Below are 13,122 nucleotides of genomic sequence, written 5' to 3'. Positions count from 1 at the left end.
TATTGCATTCAAATTTGGTATAAGGTGTACCGATAATGTATTTTTAAGTAGCTGCACTCACTATTGTTGTAGATGAATTGATGAGTAGAACTACAGGAAATAAATAAAAATGTCCTTTAAATATCATTGCACATTCTGTGCCGTCATGTTCTCCAGATCCCCAGTTCAGATCGAGCGCAGGATCACCTGAAGACCACTGCCATTTATTAACACTCGTCCTCTGCAGCCCAATCCAGACATGCCCATTCTTCACACTCTTCTTCAGCTCGTTGTCAGCGGTGGCCAGATCTGTGTATTTCTCTCTGCAGTATCTCTGAGCTTCAGTCCAGTTCTTCCTCACGTTTATAAAGTGATACTGACGCTGAACACATTCAGATACGGAGCAGAGAGCTGTGAAAGAGAGGGTTTGATTTAATGCTTTTCATAACAGGGTCAAACCTGATGAAACTATAAACCAGAAATAAAACTACAGACACACTTTTTTGTACTTTTTTGTACTTTTTTTAAGTTGTCTCTTTGTGAAAATTCTTATTTTGTTTAATTTTATACACCTGCTGTTTACTGTTTAAATAACATATTTCCATGTAAGCTCATCCTCATCACTCATTTGTTTATGTCCACATCACATTTAGACGTTCAGGATGGACAATATTTACATCTCTGACGTGAAACAGAAGAAGAAACAGTGAGTGTTGTTATAGTCATATTTCATTTTGTCACATTCAATGTTTAATATCAACAACAGGAATATTACACCATAACTGTGTCCCAATTCAGAGCTGAATCTTTCAAAATCCACAAAGTTCAAAGTGAATGTTAATAAAGGAGACGCTGAAGCCTATGAAGGATTTCCTATGTGCATCATCAGCTGTTCACAGGACCTGTCAGCTAGCCATTGTGTGCTAGTGTAACGGTAGCTAGCTAGTAGTTACTGTGCAAGTAAACCTCACCCCCTAAACCTAACTCCCATCCAGATCACGGCATCTCTGCAACCCCTCCTGTTCGAACCGCCAGCTCCAAGCTAGACTTGAACCTGGGTCCGACGGTGTAACCCCTCTTTTCTGGTTCGCTCTTTGTATTTCGACCCTCCCAGGAAGGACCACACGGAGACATAAACTGAGCTCACTCGTGTTTACTGAAACACATGAAATGACACCACAAAGATGTAATATACAGCTCATCCGGTCACACAACGTTCTCCTCAACAGCTTAATGCGACTGACCCTACAGTTCAATAAACAACAAACCAAGTTTTCACCTAAGAGCTCAATTTCTTTCTTTTTTCTTCATTGAACATACAAAACATAACATCATAAAAATATAAGTGCATCATACCTGAAACACATGAAATGACACCACAAAGATGTAATATACAGCTCATCCGGTCACACAACTGGCAGAAACAAATGCACGTGTGAAAATAAGCAACAAGAAAATACAGAGAAAGATTATCAGTCAATCCTATATCACTTATAACTCAAAACACTTTTTAAAGAACAATTTTGACCTGAAAAGATCATTTCTGACTATATTTTATTTGGCTGACCGGAGAGAGATTTTACACCTACCTTTCTCCTCAACAGCTTAATGCGACTGAGGAGAAAATAGCTGACTCTAGTTATAAGTTACCTTAGTCACCTGTAGGTGTCCCCATATCCCTGTAGGTGTCCCCATATACCTGGATGCACTCAATACACTCTCTTAATGGAAATTATTATAAAACAAACTAACATTTTGGCACAATTCATAACAATTTTCTTTTTCCTGTTACACCGGCATGAGAGTTGGACGCTCTAAAAAGGAGGCTAAAGGCTGCAACCTCTAGCATCCGTTGCTTGAGGACAGAGGAGTGAGGTTTACTCACACAGCAACTACTATCTGGCCTCCGTTACACCAGCTGGCATTGGGAAACAGCAGAAACATTTCTGACAGACCTTTATATACTGAGGTGGAGGATATTTTTAAGTGATGAGTGATGAATGCCTCTCTCCCAACATCTCACCCATGAGGACGAACCACGGCCCATAATGATCCATGGGATCATTATCAGTTTATAAGCACACAGATCAAGAATCAGCATATGATTCTCAACAATGGTGACATTGCTTAGCTAATATCACAACAATCTGTGCAAATAATTATGATTTTTATACTTCAGTTCTCAATTGTTAATGTTAACAACATTAGCACTGTGTAACTACGTGTATTCAATGTGTATTAGCGTTACCTGTTGAAAGGGCGATTCTGAAATCCACTGCCGCTTCAATATACCTGTATATAGTACATATCTAGTTATGATTTTGCTTTTAGTTTCTTGTTTTCTGAAGGGTTTATTTGGTCTCTGAGGAGTGACTGAGGGTCTGGCCTAGAAATGTGTGATGTGTCACTAAACACTGGCAACAAGGTTGTGTGTTTGGATTTTTGGGGTATCACATACCCCTATCATGTCAGGAGTGCACTAACAGGGTTTGCTTACTTAGCCCGGCTTCCAGATATGAAATATGGATTTGTTTTTCATTTAATTTTATACATTTTATTCCTTTTATATTTCCTTTTACTGAAACACTAAAGAGTCAAGGTGAATATTGCCTGTACTATTGTGTGTCCCTCTCACTTAAAGAAAACACATGTTATCAGTATAGATAACTGGAGCTTAATCAGCTCCAACCTTGGAGAGACTGTGTATCTGTGTATGTGTGCAGTATTCTATGTTCCAGATCAGTGTTGAGCATGGTGTACAATGGGCACCCTAAGTGTACAAAATTCCCTGTCTCACGCATGCGCGAGTCAAACTTGTTCAGACTTGTCTGGTGCATGCGCAAAAAGGTTTCGTTTTCAGCAGCATCGAGAGGAGTTCTCCTGGCTTTGTTTATTCCTTTAAAGTCTGTTTTGCTTTGTGTGGTATTACTGTGCGTTAATAACTCCAAACCACACACACATTTATGTATACCCACGCAATCCTGTTTATTCCTTGCAATTGGATGGCCTAATAAACATTACTATTGTCAATGTTCACTCTGGAGTAGCTGCTGTTCTTTCTAACCGAGGAATTAGGCCAGTTGAGTTCCAACCATCCCACTGCGCACAAAATATCCCACAAATTGGTCCTTCGAGCCGGATTTACGGGACATCAGCTGCGCTATGGCTACATCCAGAGATTTCTATGAGGGAGGACAAAAGCCAGATCCTCGTCCAAGTCGTACCCGGCGGGTGCCCACCTACTTGGAGGATTATGTGCTTGATTATCCATCTCCGTGTCATGTTTATTCTTCACCAGCAGAGGTCACTGAAGGAATATCTCAAGCAAACCAGGATCCCTATAGGGGCTATATCACTCCTGCTACAGGGAACAGAGAATTTGAACGGGGAAAGCTGCATCACTTAGAGGCCCGTTGGAAAGATTTAAGCAGTGAAATGAGAGAGCTTCAAATCAGAATGGACAGTGTACGACAGGCTGCTAGATCTCCTGTTTACGGACACTACCAGAGTCTTCCTCACATTGAACTCAGTAACCCTGGATTAGAACCCTCTGTGACTGTAGCATCATCCCCACAATATGAGGAGACACTTTACCATGAGCCAGCTACGCAGCCGCAGCCGCAGCCGCAGCCGCAGCCGCAACCAATCATGCAGCCACCAAATATAGGTCGTGGATCTTCCCTGCCAGAGCCACAGCCTCAGAGACAATTTGCAGAATTCCGACGATCAGACTCATGGCCCCACACAGCTGCTCAGCCTGTTCTGCCTGCCTATCCTCAGGTACAGCCACAGTATAAGCCGACTCCTTTGCAGGCTGCACCGGCCCGCATACAGCCAGCACATCGATCAGCTTCTGTACAGCCAGCACACACTTATGTGCAACCGCAACGTCAGTTAGCGGCTGTACAATCTGCACCAGCCGCACTGCAGCCACAGTACCAGCAGACGGTGCCAGCTCCAGTGCAGCCTGTACCAGCGCAACCAGTGATGCATCCTCAACGACCTTATCAACCACTACCTCTGCATCTACCTCCTTGGCCTGGACCACAACCACAGTATGATTATCCCATCAACCCTGTGGAACCTGGACTGATGGAAATGGCCATTGCGTCGTCCTACGGCATCCCCAAACCAAAGCTGGTAGTCTTCTCCTCAGGGAAAGAGAGTGATTTCCTTATGCTTAAGAAGGGACTGGACAGTATCCTTGGCCCACACAGACATCTAACAGAGGACTATAAATATCAAGTGCTCTTGGATCATCTGCATCTGCCTGCCGCTTACCAGGTAGCTAAAAGGTATGTCAACAGCCCATTTCCCTACACCAGTGCAATGCAGGCTCTTGAACAGCGATACGGTCAACCAAGACAGTTAATTCAGAGCGAGCTAAGAGCTATCCTCAATGCACCAGCTATCCGACCAGGTGATGCGCAGGGATTTGAGGACTTTTCTTCGGCTGTTAATACACTGGTGGGCATGTTGAACACAATGCATGGGCCCTCTAGATACGAACTGCAATGTGGCTCCCACGTTGACACCCTACTGACCAAACTGCCTGTCAGCTATAGAGACTCATTCATAGAGTACTGCCTCAACCAGCACATCATTGTGAGTGGCAGTTCCAGGACTTACACATTGCCAGAATTTGCAGAGTGGCTGGAGAGGAAGGCTCAGGCCATTCAAATATCTAGGCGTGTTACAGGGCCAGTGCATACAGAACCCTTCCGGCGAGATCAGAAACCTCCTTTTCAGCCCAGAGCCAGAGCAGCCACAATTCTCACAGGCAGTGAACAACCTAGAGCCATTCATTTGCCCACCAGCTCCCTCACAGACACCAAAATGGCAGCTACAGCTAAAAAGCGGGAGCGTTTCAAGCCCTTTTGTCCCTACTGCAACAACCATGAACATTATCTCAATGCTTGTGCAGCCTTTTGCAAGTTGAACCACACACAAAGAGGAAGCTGGATTAGTGAGCACAGTAAATGCTGGAGGTGTGGTCGAGGTCACAAACAAGACATCTGCACGCTCAAGAAAACTTGCTCTACATGTGGGGGACTCCACCTGCCCGTTTTGCATGAAGTTGCAGTCAAGGCAGAAAACCAAAGCATACTCACAGTGAGCACAACCACTTCTCAGGTTTATTTGGACCAGGCCAGTCATTCAGGCAGAGTAATGTTAAAAGTTGTCCCGGTAAGACTTCGCAGTGGCAAAAGGTTCCTGGACACCCATGCCGTGTTGGACGATGGGTCTGAAAGAACGATCCTCCTGCCAGCAGCAGTCAAACATCTAGGTTTGAAAGGATCTGAGGAAAACTTGACTCTTCGAACAATAAGACAAGACCTTGTTCAGCTAAGAGGAACCACAGTCTCATTCGAGGTATCTGCTCTATCACACTTAAGTGTTAAACATGTGATTCGGAACGCATTCACAGCCGCAGATCTCAACCTTGCTGAGCAGTCATGTCCCGCGGACGCCTTGAAGAGAAGATATGGACACCTCAGGGACATTCCCTTGCTAGAGTTCACTAGAGTGCAGCCTTTGCTACTCATTGGATCAGATTATCCACAGTTGATCACACCAAACTGCCCAATCCGAATGGGACCGCTTGGTAGCCCTATAGCGGTACACACACTTCTTGGCTGGACAGTTCAAGGGCCAACAACATTTCTCCAGCATCCCTCAAACGTAGATGTATGCCTCCACACTACCTTCCTTTCTCCAACGCAAGATTTACGTCAACATGTGGAGCGATTGTGGCAGCTTGACATACTGCCCCAGAGAAATGAGAAAGAAGTAGTCCGCTCCAGACAAGATAGATCTGCACTTGCCATGTTGGAGGAGAAATCGGTACGTGTTACAGTTGATGGTACAACCCGCTATGCTACCCCACTACTTTACAAGCGGGATGCAGCTAGACTGCAGGCAACACCCAACGCTGTCATGGCCCTTTTAAGAGCCACAGAACGTCGCCTGGTAAAGAATCCTGACCTGGCAAAAATGTACAACAAAGAGATACACAAACTTGAAGAGGCAGGTTATGCAGTACGAATAACTGATCCAGAAGCAGCTAATTCCCGTGATTTATGGTATGTTCCTCACCACATTGTGCTCCACAATGACAAAGCCCGGGTGGTCTTCAATTGTTCTTTCACTTACAATCAAATGAATCTGAATGACAATCTACTACCTGGTCCTACTCTTGGTCCACCACTGTTGGGAGTCCTGCTCAGGTTCAGGGAGTATGCCATTGCCATAAGTGGAGACATACGAGCTATGTTTCACCAGATCAGACTGTTACCGGAAGATCAGCCACTGCTTCGCTTTCTCTGGAGAGACATGGAAAGAGATCGCAGCCCAGACATCTATGAATGGCGAGTATTACCATTTGGGACAACCTGTAGTCCATGCTGCGCTACTTATGCCCTCCAGAGACATGTCAGAGACAACAAGGAAGGCAATGAAGATGTAGTTGAGTCTGTTCAGCAGTCTTTCTATGTGGACAATTGCTTACAGTCTCTCCAGTCTCAGCATCAGGCTAAGAAACTCATTGACAAAATTAGAGCAGTATTAGCGGCTGGTGGCTTTGACATAAGGCAGTGGGCTAGCAATGTTCCCGGTGTGATTGCACATTTACCCGCTGAAGCCAAATCAGTAGGCTGTGAGCTGTGGCTTTCTGCAAACAAAACTGATCCGCAAGAGTCAACCCTCGGCCTTGTGTGGCACTGTTCACAGGACATTTTAGGCTATAAGCACAGGTCTGTGTCAACAATTGGGGAAACCTCAATGAGAAGTGTCTATCGCATCCTGGCTAGCCAGTATGACCCACTCGGATACATCATCCCTTTCACCACAAGGGCCAAAATCCTGGTGCAGACACTATGGAAGAGGGTTGGAGGTTGGGATGAACCTCTGCCAGCTGACATCTTCTCAGAATGGCACACTTGGGAAGAAGAGCTTCCTGACCTACAGAGAATAACACTGCCCAGGTGTTACACACCAGCATGCAATAACACCACCTCTATTATCGATATGCATGTCTTCTGTGATGCCTCGGAGAAGGCATATGGCTCTGTGGCTTACCTACGGGTGGAAACGGGCGATGACATCCAAGTTGCATTCATCATGGCGAGGTCACGGGTGGCACCCAAGAAGCAACTCTCCATGCCCCGCCTTGAGCTCTCTGCAGCATTGTCGGGAGCTCAGCTAGCCAAGACACTGAACACAGAGCTTACACTTGATATCAGGCAGACGGTAATGTGGTCCGATTCAACCACTGTACTACACTGGATACAGTCTGAGTCATGCAATTACAAAGTGTTCGTTGGCACGCGAATCGCAGAGATCCAAGACCTCGTTGGATATGAGAACTGGAGATACGTGGACTCAGATAACAATCCCGCTGACGATATCACTCGCGGTAAGACCCTCATATATCTGTCCCATCCCAGTAGATGGAAGCAAGGTCCAGCATTTCTGCAACAATCTTCAGAACACTGGCCAATCCACCCTTCAATGGCAATTGAAGATTCAGAAGAACTCCGTAAATCCTCATTCTGTGGTAATATCTCAATCAGTCATGCCTCGTTACCGAATGTAGATGACTGCAAATCATGGGACGACCTCATCATGACCACATATCACTCTCTTCATGGGGCGGCAGCACCCCCTATGTCAGCGACAGAACGTATAGAGACTGAAACGGCTGTACTCAGACGTGCACAAATGGAAAGTTTTCCTGATGAAGTGCATGCGCTTAAAGCCAATAAATCTGTGCATTCAAACAGTCGATTATGTTCCCTTGATCCAACGTTAGATTCTCAGCTTGATCTGATTAGAGTGGGTGGTAGATTACGCAAAGCTGCAACATTATCAGAGGATACACTTCACCCTATCGTGTTGGCACCAGAACACCCCATAACAAAACTGTTAATCCAAGACTTTGATGACCGCCTGATGCACGCAGGTGCTGAAAGGGTTTTTGCAGAGTTAAGGCGAACCTATTGGGTTCTCAGAGGCCGCCAGGTGGTCAAAAAGCACCAGAGACAATGCGCTGAGTGTAGGAAATGGCGTGGCAAGCCCACTGTACCCAAAATGGCAGACTTGCCTGCTTCCCGTCTGAGGATTAACCAGCCTCCATTCTGGTCGACAGGAGTTGATTGTTTTGGGCCATATCTGATCAAAATTGGCAGACGGCAAGAAAAGAGATGGGGCATAATATTCAAATGTCTCACTACAAGATGCATACATATCGAATTGTTATGCAGCATGGACGCAGATTCTTTTTTACTAGCCCTCAGACGCTTCATAGCAAGGAGAGGAAAGCCCTTTGAGATCATCTGCGACAGAGGTACCAACTTCAGGGGTGGAGAGCGTGAGCTCTCTGAAGCCTTTGCCGAAATGGAACCATCCCTCCAAGAGCAACTAGCCAAACGGAAAATATCCTTTCAATTCAACCCACCTCACGCACCGCACTTCGGAGGAGTATGGGAGAGGGAAATTAAATCCGTCAAGGCTGCGCTCCAAGTTGTTCTGAAAGATCATACCGTCACGGAGGAAGTCCTTACCACAGTGTTGATTGAAGTGGAAGGCATCCTAAATTCGAAACCCCTGGGATACGTATCATCTGATATAGCGGATCCTGATCCTATTACCCCCAATTTGCTGCTTATGGGGCGGCAGGACTCTTCTCTACCTCAGGCTGTGTATGGACCCAGCAATCTACTTGGACGGCGACGCTACAGACACAGCCAAGTGATTGCCGATCACTTCTGGACCCAGTTCCTTAGGAACTACCTACCCAGTCTCCAGCTTCGACAGAAGTGGCAGAACATCACACAAAACCTAGCAGTCGATCAGGTTGTATTGATTGTGGACTCTCAACTTCCCAGAGCCCAATGGCCAGTCGGTAAGGTAACCAGAGTCCTACCAAGTGACGATGGTGCAATAAGAGCCGTGGAAGTGGACATTAAAGGCAACACGTATGTCCGCCCTGTTGCTAAACTAATTGTATTACCTGAAATGCCTAAAAATTAGTTTGCAGCACTAGTAGTGCTGGGGCCTTTTGTGGACTTACAAATTTCCTACCTAAATTTGTGGGGCGGCTGTACAAAATTCCCTGTCTCACGCATGCGCGAGTCAAACTTGTTCAGACTTGTCTGGTGCATGCGCAAAAAGGTTTCGTTTTCAGCAGCATCGAGAGGAGTTCTCCTGGCTTTGTTTATTCCTTTAAAGTCTGTTTTGCTTTGTGTGGTATTACTGTGCGTTAATAACTCCAAACCACACACACATTTATGTATACCCACGCAATCCTGTTTATTCCTTGCAATTGGATGGCCTAATAAACATTACTATTGTCAATGTTCACTCTGGAGTAGCTGCTGTTCTTTCTAACCGAGGAATTAGGCCAGTTGAGTTCCAACCATCCCACTGCGCACAAAATATCCCACACTAAGAGATGGGTGGACTTGTTGTTCTGGGCAAGCTGGCACCTGCTCCAGATCTGGAAGGTCACTACGGGCCTAATTCTGCGGTGAAAGCGTCAACAAGTGACACGTCTATGGAAACGTGCATCAGATTAACTGACATGTGGAAATGTACCATGACTGTGCATTGTCTCTGAGCCAATCAGAACCATCCACATTGCAGTAATGACGTGGATAAGACCTTGAAAATGGTATAACTGTTGGAACAATTGTTTGTCCGATAGGGCGGGGCAACGTCGAGACGGTGAGAGCGGGAGCGTGACCTACGCTGGTTTCTGCTTTTGAAATGGCAAACTATTCTTAAGTAAGTTTTTATTTTAATTAATTATATTCCTGACTCTTGGTCTTCATTTTTTCACTACTAGTCCTGGGTCATAAACTGTTAACCCCTAACAGTTTTGGTGGAGGATGCGGGCAATCATCCCTTGGTGACACCCCTGCCAAACAACAAATAAGGTAGTAGAAAGCTTTAATTATTTGGTGAAGCATAATTATACTAAAGGTGAATAGTATAAGAAGTCGCTGATAGTATCGTGACGTGCTGAAGGCATTGGTAAAAACGGTAGCAGACATTGCAAAGAAGAGGACTCAATAAAGGGGAGGCCCTGCGGGAAATGTATAGTTTCTAAATTAATTATATGGCCAAAAGACAAATTTAAAATTATAATTAATTGAGAATGTGATCTCTTTGAGATGGCTGTTTTCTTTGATTTTGATCTCTTTTAAAGACTGGTTTACTGACACTGTCATAAACAACTTGCGAAACTTTTAATTGGGTTGACATAATCCTTCTATATTTGTGACAATATCTTGCTTGATTCACACACAGACGTTAACATTCAGCATCAAAACACAACATTGGTGACCCTTCAAATGGCTGTTTTCTTAGATTTTGTTAACCTAAAGAAATCCTCATTCAAACAGACTTGCAGTGTTTGTTTAAGAGAAATGAGCAGCAGTTGTTTATCGTACTTATCATGCTTCAGTCTGGGACATAAAGTTAGTTTGTTGACTCATTTGTTTCTGGGATCAAACCCTTAAACCTTACATTAATCTAGTAATCTTCCTCCGACGACTCAGAAATGGTGACACAAAACAACACTAAAGCTGCTGTCCCTAACTTCTTTGGTTAATTAAAAATGGTCCAAAGTTTTTTTTTGTTTTTTTAAGCAAATACATAACCAGCCAGTTTTTAAAACGATCTACCTACCTCCATTACCTTAGCCCTTGAAGGATATTTTCATTTATTTCAAGGATATGTTCATTATTTTTATGTAGTCGCATATTAGGATATGAAGTATTAGTCATGTGGCATATTATGATTCACAGTATAAAGTATTAAGTATACAGTATTAATTGTGTTTTTCACCATGAAGTATTAATGATTGAGTGATGTTCATTATGAATTGAGTTGTTCTTCAATTTGCTTATGATGATTTAACTTGCAAATGTACAGAAGATTAGGAAATGTACTGAGATCTTTGTGTGGCGTGAGCCGGGGAGAACTGTACAGCTTGACACACACAAGCTCAAGTTTAACTACTTATATAAAATGCGACTACGCCACCTGGGAGGGTTTCACCCAGGAAATAGAATTAAACCCCACAATTTGTTATTAGGTCCCACAGGTTCGACTCTCTTATAAAGAAATGTGGGCAGGAAACGTGGGCATCATATAAAAATACAAAAGTTTTATTCACAAATTGAATTCAAGATAAACAAATCACTTAAAATCAGCTCTGATATGTGCCATTCATAACAGCACTCTTTCTGGTGACAATACAACAAATTAACACAAACGGACAAGAAAGAAAAGAAACGTTAAACAAAACCCAGTTACACAATTTCCAAATAAACAAAACAAAACAAAATAGAATATAATTAATTACAGGGCTGGGGTTACCCACCGGAGTGATTGCTACACTAGTAATCCAAAAATCACTCTTCCACACCACCGTGAACTCAGATCACACACTCGTATACTTCAGAAGTGTCACACGTCAAACGTTGTAGCAGCACCACCACCACCACCACCACAAAGATCATTCACCCGTTGGACCCCAGCTCCTGAAAAAAATCATAAACAAAATAAGTCTCACAAACAAATGAATAAAAGACAAAGTCACAATTCCACCATAAACGATGGTCAACAGTCACCACAGTATCGTACAGGTGACAACATAGAAATCTTGAAAAGGAAAACAACAAAAACTCATTAAAAGTTTGGGGGACAGGTCTCAGAAAGGAGCACCCACGTTGACCTTGGGCCAGCTCCAACAACAGCACGATCCTCCACCCCAAAGTAACCCAAAAAAAGATGATATGATTTAAAACTAAATCACAGAAACCAGAGGCAGCAGCAGAAGTCCCCCTAAATAGTTGTAATCCGATGTCGTTAGTACGGCACGCAACAAAGGAAAAACCAGGCAGTAATAAACAGCCAGGACGAAAGGGAGAATCCTATAACAAATATAAACACAAACAAACAGGATTATTATAAAATCGCGCATCACATGCCCAAATTCCCTACCCGGTAAACCCAACAAAACTTACCCAACACGGATAGATGAGTTTTACAATCAGTTCACCACTCAGGATACACAGCCTTCAAATAACCCGCCGGTAAACTGAAGTACAGGGACTGCACATTACTCAAACCACCCGCCCCTCAGTGAAGCTAGACATCGTTTACTTTAAAACTTCCTCCTACCTGAAGGGAGGGCAGAAATCGCATCCAAAACAGCATCCGACGGAGAGACACAATTGATGAAAAGACAGGCTGGTGTACAACAAGCAAACGATTAGTACAATGGAAAATTAGTTAGCAAAATGCTACGTGCTAACAGCACATACCTAGAACCGCTGAAGCAAACCGACAACAAGGGGAGGATACGGACGTGACGCATCCCAGGCTCAAGCCAATCAGCCTTTAAATAGTACATACTCGCTACTGAAATCACCACCCTTACCTCATTCATACTGAAATAGTACATACTCGCTACTGATTGGTGGACATAAGTGTCAATCACCACCCTTACCTCATTCATACGGTCACATTTGCAGGACGCTATAAAGAGTGTGAAACGAAACTAAGGATAAGGATAGGTGGTACGACGTGGTACGAGGTCAAGCAAGGGTTAGACAGAGGGGGTAGGGGATCTCTAAGATGGAAAAATACCAGAGCTGTACTTTCTTTGTGTGTGTGTGTGTGTGTGAATGTGTGTGTTAACCTATGTTCATAGAAATACTGCCAGGAGACTGATGACGCGGGACACCCCAATTGGAGGAGACCATACAGAAGGAGAAGGGGATGAAGAACAAGAATATAAAATATGCATGATAGAGTTGTGAAATTCATTCAAGAGCAGCCATAGAAGTCATCAGGATTTTCCTGATGCGGGTCTTTGCTGGTCTGGATCCTGAGCTCAGAAACCTTTTTTACTCGCTGTTACTTTAATAAATGTATACTTTTGATTGATAACTCGACTCCTGGCCGATCATTGAACTTGGGGAGGACTTTGGGGGAAAAAGTCCAACACCCTTAACAATGGTAAGCTATTATAATAATGTGTTATAATATTATATAATGTGTTATAATTTGAATGGTATGGGTGGGTTTTCGTGGGAAATTTGAGCATGCTGCTGTTCATCCTTATACATACAC

General features: G+C 43.9%; 1 long non-coding RNA gene across 1 annotated transcript; it reads right to left on the bottom strand.

The window, feature by feature from the left end:
* Nucleotides 1–11,577: 11,577 nt before the first annotated feature.
* Nucleotides 11,578–12,406, bottom strand: LOC137081661 (uncharacterized). Its single transcript, XR_010906350.1, has 4 exons — nt 12,312–12,406; nt 12,169–12,237; nt 12,012–12,085; nt 11,578–11,918 (listed from the first exon to the last, which is right to left on the bottom strand). It is a non-coding gene; the product is annotated as an uncharacterized lncRNA (long non-coding RNA).
* Between the last annotated feature and the right edge of the window lie 716 nt (nt 12,407–13,122).

The sequence above is a fragment of the Pseudorasbora parva genome, chromosome 1, assembly GCF_024679245.1.
Source record: "Pseudorasbora parva isolate DD20220531a chromosome 1, ASM2467924v1, whole genome shotgun sequence".
Classification (NCBI taxonomy): Eukaryota; Metazoa; Chordata; class Actinopteri; order Cypriniformes; family Gobionidae; genus Pseudorasbora; species Pseudorasbora parva.
This window is presented reverse-complemented; position numbering and strand designations above follow the sequence as displayed.